The sequence below is a fragment of the Dryobates pubescens genome, chromosome 13 (assembly GCF_014839835.1).
Source record: "Dryobates pubescens isolate bDryPub1 chromosome 13, bDryPub1.pri, whole genome shotgun sequence".
NCBI lineage: Eukaryota > Metazoa > Chordata > Aves > Piciformes > Picidae > Dryobates > Dryobates pubescens.
The window spans coordinates 1,641,568-1,655,223 of record NC_071624.1 but is presented as its reverse complement, the minus strand read 5'-3'; positions in this window follow the sequence as shown (position 1 = coordinate 1,655,223).

The window sequence follows — 13,656 nt, the reverse complement described above, 5'->3', positions numbered from 1 at the left end:
GACTTGTGATTCAATGGTGCTAGTTCATCAAAGAAAACATAACTCAGCGTAACTTCTCTGACTATTGGCATTCCACACTCTGTTTTCAATGGTGCATTTCACAGTATCGCAGTATAACTAAGGTTGGAAGAGACCCCAAGGATCATCGAGTCCAACCTGTCCCAACAGACCTCACAACTAGACCATGGCACCAAGTGCCACGTCCAATCTCCCCTTGAACACCTCCAGGGACAGCGACTCCACCACCTCCCTGGGCAGCACATCCCAATGACGAATGACTCGCTCAGTGAGGAACTTTTTCCTCACCTCAAGTCTAAACCTCCCCTGGCACAGCTTGAGACTGTGTCCCCTTGTTCTGGTGCTGGTTGCCTGGGAGAAGAGACCAACCCCTTCCTGTCTACAACCACCTTTCAGGTAGTTGTAGAGGGCAATGAGGTCACCCCTGATCCTTCTCTTCTCCAGGCTAAACAATCCCAGCTCCCTCAGCCTCTCCTCACAGGGCTGTGCTCAAGGCCTCTCCCCAGCCTTGTTGCCCTTCTCTGGACACGTTCAAGTGTCTCGATGTCCTTCTTAAACTGAGGGGCCCAGAACTGGGCACAGTACTCAAGGTGTGGCCTAACCAATGCCGAGTACAGGGACACAATGACCTCCCTGCTGCTGCTGGCCACACTATTCCTAATACAGGCCAGGATGCCATTGGCCCTCTTGGCCACCTGGGCACACTGATGTTTAGGCAGCTGTCAATCATCACCCTCAGGTCCCTCTCTGTTGTGTTGAAGAATGTTCCTGATAATGGTGATAGTAAACATGAAGTATTACTACCCTTTAACCAGAGTTCTCTTTATGCTTAGAGAGGTACACAAACTGGTATTTCCTTCCTTATTTAGCTTCTCTCTGCCTTTCCTTCATTGTTACCTGTAAACGTACATTGTGTTTAAGAAGAGTAGAAGAGTGTATGGAGGAATACTTCATGCTCTTGCCAGCCTTGTTCATACCAAGCACTTCATACCCAGCTGTCACTGCTTACCGCATGGTCTCTGAATAAAGGAATGATCAGTAACATGATGTTTTTCAAGAAAGTTACTGTGGTGCTGAGCAACTTAAGAAGAGCAAATATACAGTGTGTAAATAGAGGACCACATGCTGAATGTAACACTTGGGTGGATAAATGTGTAAGAAAAGAGGTGTGGCCATGAGGGAATGGAACAAGATGAAAGGAGGAGTGCACTTAGTTGTTGAAGTCTTGTCTGTATTAGTTCTTCTTGTGGCATCCAGTTTGTAACAGTTAGTACAGTCAGGGCCAGGGTGTGTAGTAGAATGAAAAGGCACCTACAGTATTTTAACTGTTTCCAGTTGTTGCTCTTCCTGCAGACTTTTGTCTTTCCTCTGAAGAAGAAAAGAAGTCAATATGAAAACTAACAGGCAAGTAACTTTTCGTCTTTCTAGGGGAAATACAGATCTCACAGTGTATCCTTATGGTTTGCTTACCTTAAGCAGATGTATACTTCGCTGTTAATGAAACTGCTCCAGAGCTCCAACAAGAATAATACGTTTATGATATTTCAGCGTCTCTGTTGTCCAGACAGCTTTTGAATAGCTTCAAGAGCAGTATTTCCTCTCTTCACAACCTGTACCATTCCTCAGTCACCCTTGCAGTAAAAAGCCAGCAACATTCCTTTACATTCAAGTGGAACCTCCTGTGTCTCATTTGGGCAGTGCTGCAAAGATCCCTGTTATTTACAACCTTCCCTTATATTTGTGCACACTCATGAGATTACTCCTTAGCCACCTCTTCTCTGGACTAAACAGCCCCAGCTCTCTCAGCCCACCCTCATATGAAAGACACTCTGGTCACTTAATTGTCATGGTGAGGATCTCCACTACCTTCATCTCTCTTGTACTGTGTGTAACAAAAAGCACAGTAGCTGTTTCACCCAAAATAGCTTTCCGCTATGATCGGGGCAGTGGTAAGAAACCTGGATTGGGGTATTTAAGGAAAATCTGGAGCAAGATTTTCAAAGGAACAGGAGGGTCAGACTCTTCCTATCATTTAGATGGCTGAAGATGCAGATCAGTTATAGCAAAAGGGTACTTTTCATATTTTTGTCCTAATGCCATGAATGTTCCCTTTTTCCTGTAGCAGTGAGAGTGAACAAGAACTGAGTTACCAAGTTGCTAGTACTTGCTTACTTATGTGTCTGAGGGTCACTGCCTGGACATTATCAGGTCAATAAGATAACTCATCCCTCTCCCAACCCAAACTAATTATTCATTTATATATATGCATGGTTCATTAAGAAAGGCTCTTCTCTTCTAAGCCACATACTTGGAGAATCTGCAGTACTGAAAGAACGGATGTATTTCTGGTGCTACTGGAAGATCTTCAAGTGTTGCAGAGCTGAGCTCCTTCTTGCAAACCTCTGACTTGGCTGTGGTGACAAACAGATAAGCAAATGGCATTATCAAACTTGGATAATTATTAGGCTTTAAAGTTTGACCTGATTTATGATGCAATTTTAATTTGTGAGTGGATTTCTGTATGGACTAAGGTAATAAATCAGTTACTTAATTGGAAGAGGAACTGGTGTGAATCCAGTTACTGTGAAATGGATTAATACTCTTCCTGTAGAGATTCACTGATGAGTTAGACCAACCAACTTGGAAAACACTGACTTGTGCAGCTGCACAGTTTAGCTTAATGATAGAATGGAAATTAAAAGCTTCCGCTTCAAGAAATGCTGTTGGAGATACTGGCTTTGCCTTGAAGTTGAGGTAGGAGTGGCACATTTTGTTTGTGTGATGTTTAAACATTTTGAGTTCTCACAGTATTTTTTTTCCTTATCAAAATCAGCTTATTTTTCAGTGCAGTGCTGATGTACAGTCTCCCTCCCCTTTGTTTCAGTTCTGGTAGGTATAATGGCTTTAGTTTCCAATGCTCTCTTCAACATTATGAATGCCAAACACCTTGGTTTCAGCTGTTGTGTTCTAATTTTGTATCTGGAAGTGTATGAGGAGGCATCTAAATGCAAAATGTTTGAGTGCAAAATACGACAGAAAGAGTCTTTGAAAATACTGAGAGCAAGAGATTGGCGGAAAGAAGTCGGCTGCCCTCTCGTGGCGGTTTTCTGTTGTACGAAAAGGACTCAATCTGTGAATTAAACGGGGGGGTAGGGGGGGAAGCGGTCAGCAGCTTTGTGCTGAAATTGCAACACGGTAGAAAAGTAGAGTTAAACAGCTAAACCCAGGTAAGCTGTAGATAGATTTCACCCTGTGGTCCAAAAAAGGGACCTCCTTCTCCATTGTTTAAGAGAATGATTGTTTATTTCCAGAATATGATCAAAACCTTATTGAATGAAGCAGGAATAATGATGACAACTGTGATGGCTCTTTTGAAGAAAGTCATTTGTGTTGCCACACAGGTATATTCTCCAGGTCGTTACAGCTTTGCTGTCCTCTGTATCAAATTCGATTCTATCCTTTTCAGCAGAGCAGCTTTTGAAGTTCATGATGGCTATATTGTATGGGACTGTAAAGCAGAGCATTTTTGTAATCTCTGTTGGTTTGATGGTTTGGTCTTGAGTTTGCCTTGTGATTTGGTTGCTTTCCCTTTTCTACATAAAGGGACCTATGCCACGTGTGCATACTATGTTGGTACTTAAGTGGTTGAGATGCGACAGATTCTGAACTTTGCAAAGTTCCTTGAGACTGAAAGTAAATACCATTAAGCCCTTTTTTCTCCCAAAAGTCTTGGGCAGCCATTTTCAAAAGTGATTTAGTACTCCTCTTAAGCTATTCCTTTAGGATTCCTAACAAAAATAATCATTAAAAAGTTTTCTTCTGATGAAAGTAAAAAGAATGGTGAAAAAAAGAGTGATGGCATTTGAAATGTAAAGCAGCCCAGATCTCATTCTAAGAATAGTCTTTATGGTAGAAGGGAAAAAAATCCATTTGTGGGGAGGAAAAAAAATCTTGTGAACTGAGGTTGTTGCTGTTGAAGGTCTTTGCAAAACAGGACACATGAGTTAAGAAAAACAGGTAACAGAAATAGAAAATGTGGCCTCTTGCACATTCTGGCATTTTTCTATCCTGGAGCAGGTATCAACAAGCAGCTATTTTGAGCATTCTAGGTCAGGAGAGTGGGGATCCAGGACCAGCTGCAGGACCAAATGAATGTCTAAGCCCAGTTTCAGAGGTATCCATAGTGCGTATGCGTGAGTGCTGGCATGTATGAACAAGTGTAAGAGGCAGCTTGAAGATTAAAGGGTTTGTGACCAGCTGCTGGGTAGATTGAAGGCTTTCCAGCCACTGGCTGGACTTTTGAAAGCAGAGCTGCAGCAGCCTTGCTTCTGTAGGGCTGCTGAATTTGTCAGCTCCAAACAATTTTGTCATCAAAACCAGAGTTATCTGAAGAGGGATTCTGCAGATTTAGGTGGTGGGATGGTTGACTGTAATACTGCTAAAACGGTTTCTTCCTTCATAACGTCTCTCTGCTCCAAAAGCACTGAGCAACAGCGAAAGGAACTGAGACTGATTCCGATGAAGTGATAGTGGCCCTCTAATTCCTAATTTCTTTCTCCTTTTGGACCTGGTCTCATTTGACAGTGATAGTTGCGACAAGATTTTGACAATTTAAGTGCTTCTTTAATTTGACACCAACAAACCCAAACACCTTTGTAATTAACAGGCTGAAGTGCTTTTCTGCTACATCCACACATGCGTAGTTCAGGGAACAGAAGGATAATTAGTGGATACTGGTGTTACTTGCTGTCAAGTGGGCAAAAATAATGTCTTAAGTATGTTCTTATTCCTATCACAGGTGCCAGAAAGGTTATCTTTTTTGCTTAAATCTCTTCCATAGGGTTTAGATGATGTCCATTACTATGTAAAAGATGACATTTGTCAGCAACTACTGTGCACTCAGCTGTGTTCCTAAGCCTTTAGATGTGCCCCCACAGTTAAGCAGGTTTATGGAAAGTTTAACTTGTTAATTATTAACCTCTCCTTCACTCTGCAGTAAGGTAATTGTGGTTTTGGTAAAAAAAGAATGCTGAAATGCATCATCTTGCTGAAGAGTGATAAAAATACCTGTTTTTAATAGAGGACTGGGATCAGGCAGTTATGCCTGTGGTGGTTACAAGGAGAAAGGCAGCCAGCTTAAACACGTGGACATAGACAGGGTCTCATTAACTGTAAGGGCTTGTCATGCATCTGTGCAACTTGTGCCAGTGCTTATTCTGGCTGGCACAAAATGGGAGCTAATTGTCACAGCAGTATCCATGTGTCCTGTTACCTGTGTGAAGCCACAGGCTTTGACTGACTCTTGCCTTTTTGTGAAGGACTGACTGCTTGCCATCCTTATTTTTTGTGAAGTGCTCTGTTGGGATGTGGATCTTAACTTCTGTCTGTTGGGCCAATATCCTGCTAGGAGGAAAAAATGTTCCAAATCCTGGAAGCATGTGGCATGACAGAAAACCTCATTTCTCTGTCCTTGACAGCTCCTTGGCAGGGCGGTTTTCCATGCCACAGGTGTGACCCTCTGCTGTAGCCATTAAAGTTACAGTCTGCAGCAGCTGCTGGGGAGCTAACCCTCCATGCTCACCAGCAGTGAGGATGCAGTTCTATTGCCATGCTCCTGCTGGACACAATTGAAATCCATCTTATTTCCCACTGCTTATTTTTTGTAGCCATTCTCCTTTTAGTTTCTGTCATTCTCTGATAATTGTGTGGGTCCCTGAGGCACGGGTGTGAGGTTCTTGCCTCATGGGATAGCTCTCTGGCAGAGCTGAGAGAAGATGGCAGGCACCACTGGGGCAAGGCAGGGGTGGGAAAAGAACACTGCTGCCTCTGCCACCTCTGTTGTCACATCTGCTGTCACCACTGCTCCTGGCTTGTACTCTGACCCTGCAAGTGCAATCTTAGAAGTCCTGAGGTGAGACGAGAAGAGGGAGGGAGGAGGACATGACAGCTCCCTCCTCAGCCAGGTGAGGCAGGCCCACATCGCCCTCTGGTGGCCTGTTTCTGTCAGCACCATGTCAGGCATTTGGCCCTGCTGGGAAGCAGAGGCATCTTTGTGTGGGGAATGTGTGAAGAAAGTACATTTGACAACAAAACGGTGTCCTTTCTCCTACTATAGTTTGGTTAAGGACAAATAATAATAAGATAGTGGTCACTCAAAAGGCAAAGGCATGAAGAGTGTGAAAGCTGTTGCTAAATTTGTCCAACCTGACCTAGTGCCCCTTTGAAATTACTTTTTTGACATGTCAGTCTGCTTTCTTGGTGTCGAGAGAAGAAGCAATTTCAAACCAATCTTGCTGGAAGTGTCACCAAGGTATTTGCATTAAAAAATGATAGATGCCATTTACCTGATGGATGGCAAATGAGTGTGGCCCCTTCCCAGCTGTGAACCAAGCTTTGGAAAGGCTCACCTGCACCCAATGGAAAATCCTGAACTCATTCCAACAGGCAATGTCTGTCAGGAAACTCTGGCTGAGAATATGATTCCTTTGTGATTTTACCGACCACTGAAACTGCCAGTTGAGTGAGGACGTGGCAATTCAAAACAAGAGTGGCTACAGGGAAACCTTTTTAGTAATTAAAGTTCTACAAACTTTTGCAAGAAGTAGTGAAAGGAATTTTAACCTTGTCCTTCTGATGGAATTCCAGACTCTGCAATTATATTGGCTCTGAACTGCATCTGCAGTTTTAATACAGCAAGCTGTTCTGCTTCAAGCTGTGGCCTGCTGTGTAGGTGCACTGCTCGGTGTCAAACAGGTGCTAGAGCTCACCTTAGAGGTAAATAATAGAATGTATATCATTTATACAGTGCTTTGTTGCATTTTTCAAAGCCTCTTTAAGATTCTTCAGGATAAAATGCACACCAGAAACTAAATATGATTTGAAAATAGATTTTTGTCAACATGGTTGATGAATTAACCTTTTGTGGATACTATTTTGTGCTTAGATGGTGTTATGCTAAAATATAAATACACTATTCATCTGATCAGTACATGTGTACATCAGTCCAGTATCCTGTAGCTTAAGTCAACTCTCCTTGTAAAAGTAGGTCTGCAAAATGCTCTTATTAAGTGAATGGAGAATCCATGCTATTCATTTAGGAGTGATTGCTGATTTCTATTTGCTAGTCAGGTGTGTATGAGCTCTAGAAGGATGTCTGTGTTCCAAAATTGTCTTGTCTAGTGAGACCCCTCTACAGAGCTGTGTCCAGTTCTGGGGTCAAGCTGTGTCCAGTTCTTGGGGTCATCAGCAAAAGAGAGAGATGGGTCTGTTGGAGTTGGGTCCAGAGGAGGCCATGTAAATTACCTGAGGGCTGGAACCCCTCTGCTGTGAGGACACACTGAGAGAGTTGGGGTTGTTCAGCCTGGAGAAGAGAAGGCTTTGTGAAGACCTTCTTGTGGGTGTTCAGTCTTTAAAGTGGCCTATAAGAAAGGGGCCAGACATTTTAGCAGGGCCTGTTGCCCTCTTACACACAGGACAAGAATTTTTTCCCAATGAGGGTGGTGAAGCACTGCCCTGGGATGCCCAGAGAGGTGGTAGGTGCCCCATCCCTGGAAACATCCTGTATCAGGTTGGATGGGGCTCTGAGCAACGTGCTGTAGTTGAAGGTGGCCCTGCTGACTTCAGGGGAGTTGGACTAGACAACCTTTAAAGATCTCTTCCAACCTATAGCATTGTATGACATTCTTGTGTGTAAGTCAAACAATTTTCTGCAGCCCCAGACTGATAATGGTTTACTCTATTGGTTTGTCATTAATCCAACTCGCATGATGATAGGAATTATAATTTGAGTTCCCAACTTGTGACTGCCTTTTTTAATGTAAGTAATTGTATTTTTAGTCATGCGACTGCCACACGAGATACCATAGTGACAGTGTGTGTGCTCTGAGAGATGGCCTTTTACCAAAAGGTAATGGTCAATGTGCTTTGACTGGATAGTGGAAGAAGAAAGTCTTGTCTGTCTGATCTTCACCAGAACCTCAGCTATTTCCCCTAGTGCCACTTTGATGCTTTAAAGTCTACAATGCAGGAGCAGCTTTGAAGTGGTTGTATTAATCTTGCCATTCTGGTTCTTGCATGAGCAGTATTGTAATCATTAAGATCCATTCTTACTGCTTTTAGACCACGACTTTCATTCTGAGGCTAGCACTTAGACAAAAAAAAATCAAGTTCTCAGCATTTTATTTTTTCATATTTTTATGTAAACCCCAAACTAATTCAGTGTAGAATTGATTGAAGTGACTGGAAGGCAGATGCTGAGTTTAATCAAGACTTTAATGTATGTTATATATTCATGTAAATCTTACTCCTTCCTTAAAGTAATTCACTATTCTGTTAATGCCTGTGTAAGAAACCGCTGTGTGTGTTGGGGTGAGAAGGGGGAGATTAAATGAGCTGAGTAGAACTTCTGACACCATATGATGCTACTCAGTGTGAAATGACAGCTTCAGCCTGCAGGTGATGATTTAATGTTCAAGTTACTGGAGGGAGGGAATATTTTCCAGTTTGCCTTGGGCACTGTTTGCCTTTGTGCTTGATACATCCTAGAAATTGTCTCTACAGACTTTCCGTGGGCTGCAAGGACTTCCCAGGGGCTGCAGTGCCTTTCCCTTGCCTTCAATCCTGCCTTGAGGTAAACTGGCTGAATGCTCCTTAAGCGTGAGGAATAGTTCGCCTTTAATCAGATACAGCCTGAGCAGCATGCTACTGTTCTGTTCCTTTGCTGACTGCTTCTAAAGTGGGCTGCAGACCAAGAGAGGTACCTGGAGTTTGGTCATTTCCATTTTATAAAAAACTTGTCATAGCACTGTGAGGCTGTGCTCAGAAGCTGTCCAAACAAGAGAAATAAGTTACCAATGTCAAATGAAATTCAAAAGTCACATCAGTGACAAAACTAAGCTGTGACTCATAGAATATACATATTCATAGAATAAACCAGGTTGGAAGAGACCTTCAAGATCATCGCGTCCAACCCATCAACCAATCCAACACCGCCCAAGCAACTAACCCACGGCACCAAGCACCCCATCATGTCTCCTCCTGAACACCTCCAATGACGGCGACTCCACCACCTCCCCAGGCAGCCCATTCCAATGGGCAATCACTCTCTCTGTATAGAACTTTTTCCTAACATCCAGCCTGAACCTCCCCTGGCGCAGCCTGAGACTGTGTCCTCTTCTTCCTCCTGTTCCTTTTTGCATCTAATTAAGAATACAACTCAGCAGTGTCCAGATAAGAAACTTCACTGGGAGCTGGCCCACTTTTTTGCATAGCAGCTGATTGCCTCAGGGTGTAAAAATTAGTCTCCTGGATGTATGTTCTGTGGTACCATATAAGAGATTATTGCCAATAGGAATGCACTGTATTGGAGGCCAAGCTGCTCATCTGGGAGCCCTGTACTCGCAGAGCTCTTTCATTTTTGAAAGCTGTTAATCAGCCAGGAACTTATGTTCTGTCACACTTAGTCACTGGTACCACAAACTCCTGCTCTATTTGCCTGCTTTTAAAAGGTGATCCATCCACAGCCAGTAACTTCTTGATTATTAATTTCATGTTGCTTGCTGCGGACATCCCATTAGGAAGTTTCACAGCCTTAACTTGTATACATTTAGCAGACGGTGTTCCAAACAAACAAGAATGGATCAGTGAGAATTATGATAAACCATAAAGATGTGAAACCATGTCAGAGGTGGGAAGAAGAAATGTCTAGGACCTGGGCTTCTAGCTAAACAAAATGACCTTGTGTTTCAGTCTAAGCTTTTTTACTTTTTAACTTTAGGAGCTAGCCATCTGAAGGGTGATGTGTGTCAAATTCAAATTAATGTAGTTTAAAATGGAGGGAGTTAATCCTCAGTGGTCTCCTTCCTATGGAATATCTGAATCAGGGTAAATTCATTTAATGACTGATTTAATCTAGAGATTCTTCTTCTCCAGTGTGATTTTAATAGAGCCTGACAGTGTTAATCATCTAAATATGAATGGTTGTTCTGAATATTACTGTGTCTAACATTGTCTTTACCAGTCCTGGCAACAATCTTGTGTATATCAAGGGAAAACATTCCTAGTTGCTGTCATTACATGAAGATTTGCTGTGGTCATTTGGCTTCAGACCCCAGGAATATCACTGGTTTCCTGTCTTGAATTTACATAGCTGGGAACATGTGTCTGTTTCTCCAGGAGAGGGGGTCCCATCACTGTGGGCCACAAAGATATTGTACACTCTGGGCTTACACTTTCTTTGGTCTACCTTTTCCCATGCTATCTCTCAGCCAAAAACAGCTTGGAGAAGTGCAAATGCAGTAAATCAAAATGTGCTTGAAAAGGCTGATGTAAGAGTCTATGTATGGCTCTTTCACTTAGCGTGTCCGTAGTGACCAGACCCCTTAATGAGCATGGAATGTACTTGAATGTGCTGGGGGAAATTGTGCCTCTTGCAGTTCATTTTCCTTTACTGTTTATGTATTGCATTAAGTCTTACTGAAATCTAACACCTGGTTTGTGGGCCATATTTCTCTCCCTGTCTGGTTTTGTTTTCAGAAACAGGGCATAATCTGTATAGAAACTGCTACATTACATACACCTACGCTGTGAAGTACCTTTGTTTGATTTTAGCTTCCTCTTCACCATGAAAGCAAGATGCCTCTTTTACTCTTTCCTCTTTTAAACAGTGACTGTTATTCAAATGCAAGGCAGCTTTAATGAAAGTTTGCCTGAGACTGTAGAAATCATTCTGGCTGATGGGTGTGGAATGGATGTGTACAAAATTTATTTGGGACTTCAGGTTCTTTATTGTAGTTTTGGTTGTTGTTGATCCTCCAAAATCCTGGCAGCTGAAGAATGAGAAAAAGAATAAACAGAGAGAGATCGATAGCAGGAAAATTAAGTTCTAATATAAAATGACAGCTTGGCAGTGAACATATTTGTCATGAATTGCAAATGCAGCGAAGACTGGGAACTGTAATCTGACTTTTTTCTTTTCTTCTGATTCTTTTATAGAATGTCTTATATGTACTAAATCCATTTGTGTCATAGGAGCCTTAATATGATATATTGCAAAAGCGTTCTCAAGGTACTTAGAATTCTATTATCCCTCCTCAGTGGTATTTGCAATTAACATTTGCAGTAGTAAATCTTAATTTGGGGGAAATCTGCGTAAGTTCTAAATCAAGGAAGTCTTCTGTACTTGATTGAGCCACCTCATAAAATCTCAAGACTTCTTTGGTGCCTGAGTGTCATGGAAGTAACTTAAATTGGTGTTATTAGGACTGATTCAAAACACTAGCACTGACTTGACTCATGAATTGCAGCTGCAATCATATTCAGACTCAGATCTTCAAACCTTTTGATTTAAAGGGGTAACTGATGGCAATGTATGTGTTACGTTTTATTTTGCACTTGGCAGTTGTTTCACTAAATGTTGTGTGCAGTGTTTGGGGTTCTCAGCTAATTTTAGCTTTGTTTCCTAGATCTCATCCTTGCACTCCCTCTGTCTTCAAATATCCAACCCATCTTGCATCATATGTGAATGTAGCTCCTTTCAGATATTTCTCAGAACTGCAAAGCATTGTTTTGAACCAAACAAACTTGACTGAAAATGTGAGAGATGGTTGGCTTAGAAGCAATAAAATGGGAGTTGTATAGCCTAAAATAAGGATTAGAACTAGATGTGGTTTTGTGACATGAGCCTGCTTTATGTCTAAACCCTAACATTTATTAGGATCTTACATTTGTTTAGTCTGGACAAGACCTTTAAGATATCAAGTCCAATAACGAACCTAATACTAGTAAGTCTGCTGCTAAACCACATCCCTCAGCACCACAACTGTGCCTCTTACATCCCTTACAGATGATGATGATTCAACCAGAAGTCAGTTCCAGGGCTTGACCATTCTTTCAGTGAAGAAATTTTCCCCAATGTCCAACCTAAATTCCCCTGGTACAACTTGAGGCTGTTTCCTCTGTTTCTTGTTACTTGGGAGAAGAGATCAATCCCCACGTCCAGTCTGCTTTCAGATAGTTGAGAGTGAGAGGGTCTCCCTTGAGCCTCCTCTTTTCCAGACTAAACACTCCTAGTTCCTTCATCCACTTCTCACAGGACTCATGCTCTGGACTATTCACTGGCTTTGTTGCCCTTCTCTGGACCCACTCCAGCACACTGATGTCTTTTTAGTAGTAAAGAAGATGTGGATAAAACCAATGCTTGACATTTCCTACGAGAGGTTAGTACCAGTTCTCTGAGGGTGCCCTGGAAAGTTATAGAGGCTCTAACCCTGGAAATGTTCAGAGATGGGTTGGATGGGCTTTGAGAAACCCTGGGGGGTGTACCTACCCATGGCAGTTGGAATTAGATGATCATCTTTAAGGTCTATTCCAACCCAAACCCTTCTATGATTCCATGATGACTTGCAAATCCTGTGTATTACAGTGATTCAGATCATCATTCACAGCTAAACCAGACCCATCAGTTATGCTACAACTTGAGACAACTAGTTATTCCTTCTGCCCCCTGCTTGGCTCTTTGGATATGGATCCCAACTTCTGTACTTGGACTCATTTTAATTTCTTTGCTTGGTGGAACTGAAAGATCATCTGCCAGCTCATTAGGAGAACAGTGATGATGTCTCTTCCAGAGGTTTATTAGCACTCACTCAGCAAGGTTCCCCAGCATGCCTGTACCCTTTGGAAGCAACAACCAGATTGCCCATAGGTGTGTGATACGTGTCTGTCAGCAACACAAATCAGTCTTTAACAATTGTGATTCTTCTCTATGAAAAATGAGTATGGGATTCCTTCCCTGCTTTATGTCATACACACTTTATAGCACTAACAACACTTGCTGCACAGAAGAGCGTGCAAGCTCTTCTGCTTGCTTACACAGCCTGAAATGACGGTGTTAGTGTGCTTGCTCACGTCCAGAATTATGCTGGTTACTGTGCCAAGTTAGAGACATGAATGTCAAACCATTCCACAAGCCTGGAAAGGGTAATAAAAGTATTTATGAATGTTACAGTTTTAACTGTTGCATTTTTTTAAGACCTCCACAGCCTGGACTGATTTATGACTGTTCAGATCTTTTTTTAAAAAAAAAAAAAAAAGAAAAGAAAAGAAAAGAAAAAGGAAAAAAAGAAAGAAAAAAAAGAAAGAAAAAGAAAAGAAAAAAAAAAAGAAAGAAAAAAAAAGGAGAAATCCAAACATACTACATACAAAAGAAATGAAGGAAGCCAGAAGCTATGCATTCAAAGAACTATCTAGAAATAAGAAGTACAGCTATAAACTTTAATATCCTGCTGAGCAAAGGAGGTGGCTTTTCTTGTCTGGCTGTAGGAGCATTTGCAGTTTTGCTGAAATGCAGTTCTCATTCTGCCTCATATAGTCTCTGTGGCAGCAACTGCTAGTTGTATTTTAGACATGGGCTTTTTCATTTCCTTGTTTATGTTTTCATTCTCATCATAAGGGATGTATTGTAACTGTTTCCTGCAACGTGCGTGTTTCATCCTAAACTCTAACATGCAACACGCCTGGGTTGAGCTGTGGAAGCTGGAAACTGGGTGCAATGGATTCTCATTCCCCAAGTCTGTAAAGGAAGTTGAGTGACAAAAGTACAAATTTCACAACAGACTAAAAAAAAACAAATGTTCAGAG